The sequence below is a fragment of the Hemitrygon akajei genome, unplaced genomic scaffold (assembly GCF_048418815.1).
Source record: "Hemitrygon akajei unplaced genomic scaffold, sHemAka1.3 Scf000045, whole genome shotgun sequence".
Taxonomy (NCBI): domain Eukaryota; kingdom Metazoa; phylum Chordata; class Chondrichthyes; order Myliobatiformes; family Dasyatidae; genus Hemitrygon; species Hemitrygon akajei.
In genome coordinates, this window is record NW_027331931.1 from 6,948,009 (window position 1) to 6,951,659 (window position 3,651).

Here is a 3,651-nt window from a genome sequence, read left to right on the forward strand (position 1 = left end):
ATGCTCCTGACAATATTGTAATGTCATTATGGGTGCAGTAAGAATTAGGCTGAGTGATGACACCTGACAGCTTTGCAAACATTTGTGGAAGGTAGAAAGGCACCAACTCTATGAATTAATGTATCCTCCAATATAATTTAGGAATTGAGCTTCTTACATTGCATAAACAACTGATTAACACATGTTTACAAACTGCATTGCATTCCAACAGTTGCTACATTCTCTCATGACTCATGTGGTCCTTTTCGTGGGTGCAGACTTCTGGGCAGCATGAGCACATTTCAGATTGGCATCATGCACCGCATCCCACATCAATAGCAGTTCGAAAGGCCGGAAACGGTGCACTAGCAGCAACTCACGGTAATAGCAAGGATTGAAAGAGTCATCTTGGGTTGAAGGAACCCTGAGTCCAGCTGTCCTGAATCCGCTATGGGAGCATGGGGCTAGTCCAGTCTTGGCCAGACACATCCCCCAAAAGACATCATCAATGGGGTATAGTTCAAGGTCTTGGGCTATCTGGTAAATGATGTGAGCTGTATACACAGACATAAGTATGCCCGCTCCACTAACGTATGGTGGGTACGACTTGATTGTGGTCACTATTTCTGGCACATAATACTTGCTCGACTTCTGGCGATTGGGCCCAAACCCATAAACGAGATGGCCCACAAACAGGTGTTGGTGAACCTTCATGCCTAGCAAGTAATCAACCATGTTATCGGTGTTGGCAAAGACATCATCATCTCCATTGAAGATGAATTTAGCTCTGGGGCAAAATTCACTGACCCACTGCAGCAACTTGTATTGTTTGAGGGTGAGGTTGAAAAAGGTATCCAAGAAATTCCATTGTAGGACATCTCTGTGTTCTCTGTTTTCCATGGCTAAAAGCTGATTCAATTTCCTCCTTTCCTTTTGGTCAGGAGAGACACCAGAGATAAAGACTCTCTTAATTAGGACCCCATTGAATTCGCGTTCTTTGCCCCAGGTCTTCCTTACCATTTCCCGCCGATCCTGGTTGAAAGGGTGAGATTTGATCACTAGGAGCAGGAAGACATTCTGAGATCCTTCTCGACCACCACATTTGTCTGGGACATTTTGAATCATGTCAAATTCTCGACAGTGTTTATACATCAAGAAGTTTTTTATGTGCTCTTTCTCTTGATGAAATGAGGACAGTTGCAGCAATGTCCTGTTCGCGTGGCACTTTGGCTTGAGCACTGATTTAGTTGCATCAGCTGTAACAACCTTGGGCAGATCATTGCGATGAACAGTTTCTCCAACAACATCAGTCTCTCGACGTTGGTCATTATCCCAGAACACGAAGAACAATCCCAGAGTAATCAAAACAGTCAACACTACGTTCTCATAGAATCGCCGATGTCTTCTCATCTTTCACCTGAAGTAGAGAAAAAAATATGGATTAATTCAAAGAAAATTTTAAATTTACATAATACTTGAGAAGAATGGGAAGTTTCAACTGTAATGAGGTTCACTAATGCTTTGTATTATTGACCTCAAAGTGATGGTGAGGTAAGGAATAGGCAGGGCCCTTGACACTGTTGAAAGTTTAATTGACCTGAAGCATTCCATTCCAGCAGAAAAACAAATCTACCTATAGGATCCCATCTCTGTCATTAAACTGAAAATCGCATAGTTTTTTTCTGGGCTTTAAAGGTATATGATTCCAAAGGGTTTATTCCACCTCGCTTCACAGGTCTCATCACTCCTCCCGGGGCTTAAACTGAACTGAGACATAGAGCAATATAGCACAATGCAGACATTTTGGCCCATGATGTTGCACCGAACTTTTAATCTGCTCCAAGATCAATTGATCCCTACTCTCTCAAACAGCTGTCCATTTTTCTTTCATCCATGTGTCTATCTAAAAGCCTCTTAAATCTCACTGATGCATCTACCCTTATCACTACCCAGGCTGTGCATTCCATACAGCCACCATTTTCTTTTTTTAAAAAAATACTACTTCTGAAAAACCCCTATACTTTTCTCTAATCACCATAACATTATGCCCCCTCATATTAGTCATTTCTACCCTGGGAAAATGTTGTTGGCTCTCCATTCTACCTATGCCTCTTACCAGCCTATACGCCTCTATCAAATCACCTCTCCCCACCTCCCACCCCCACCTTTGCTCTAAAGAGGAAGGTCCCAGCTCGCTCACCATTCAGGTTGAGTTCACAGGTTACTGATACTATGGAAGATGATGTATTATTGACCATTGATTAGTAACTGAATATATGGCAGTGCAGGGAAGGTAACGTGTTAGCATAGCTACTGAAAACATTTGATTTTCATGGCATTTCAACCAGGTCTATGTAAACCTACAATAGGAGAAACAAAGAGAAGTATACTCAAGGACCTTGGCTTTTTGCTTCTATTTTAACCAGAGAATTGTATTCAAAGTTAAATTAGCAGTGGCCCACCCACCCTGCCATCCATTGGTCAAGCCACTTTATGAAAGGCTGCAACTAAGGCATAACTAGTCCCAAAGGCAAGGCTAATTCGACTCAGATATTCAGTAGTAAGCAATTGTGACAAGACAGCGAAGCCATCGCAGGCCCATATCTATTGAAGGAAAATGGCACCAGCATCACCTATGGCAGGAATTTACGCTTCATGAAGAGCAGTGAACCTTGGACTCCAGGAGCCCAGGGAAAGCATAGATAACTGATAGCAGAACAGGGCAGATAGTTAGCATGATCCACAATGTGTATGAGTAAAGCCTTGGATGCCAGGAGCCCTGAAAAGACGCCAGTGACTGATAGCAGAACGATGTGTACAAGTAAAACTATTTGCACAGGGATGCAACTTGTGTCACTGTAGAATTATGGAATCCTAGAGTAATGCGATCTAAACAGGCCCTTCGGCTCAACTGGTCCATACCAACCACAGCATCCTCCCTGATAGTCCCAGTTGTCTAGTTTGGCCCATAACTCTCCAAGCCTCTCCCTTCCATGTACCTGTCCAAATGCCGGTTAAATGTTGGAGTTGAACCCACTTCAACCACTTCCTCTGGTAGCTTCTTCCGGGTACTCACTGTCCTCCGTGTACAGAGGTTATCCCCAAGGTCTCTTCTCAATTTTTCCCCTCCTCTCCTCCAACTGTGACCTCTCATTTTGTGCTCTCCAACTCTCCAATAATGACAATCCACCTTATCAATACCCCTTATGATTTTAAACTTCTGAGGTCACCTCCCATTCTCCAAGGAATAAAGGTCCAGCATGGCCAGCCTCACTTTAACCCAGGCCCTCTAGTCAAAAAGCATCCTCGTAAATTTCTTCTGCACCCTCTCCAACTTGACAGCGTCCTTCCTATAACAGGGTAAGCAAAATTGTAGATAATATTCCAAAAGTGGTCTCAACAACAAATTACATAACTGCAAATAATCCCCCGCTCCTAAACTCTACACCATAACTGATGAAGGCAAGCATGCTGAACGCTTTTTTTCACCATCCTGCCTTTCAGTGAACTGACTTGTCAGTGCCTTGCCATTCAATGTACAAGTTCTACTTCATCTGAATGTCCACCACCTCACATATAACCATATAACAATTACAGCACGGAGACAGGCCGTCTCAGCCCTTCTAGTCCGTGTCGAATGCTTACACTCACGTAGTCCCACCGATCTGCTCT

At 43.4% G+C, this 3,651-nt stretch overlaps 1 pseudogene; it reads right to left on the bottom strand.

Moving 5' to 3' along the window:
• Positions 1-231: 231 nt before the first annotated feature.
• LOC140720600 (N-acetyllactosaminide beta-1,3-N-acetylglucosaminyltransferase 3 pseudogene) lies at positions 232-1,389 on the bottom strand (annotated as a pseudogene).
• Between the last annotated feature and the right edge of the window lie 2,262 nt (positions 1,390-3,651).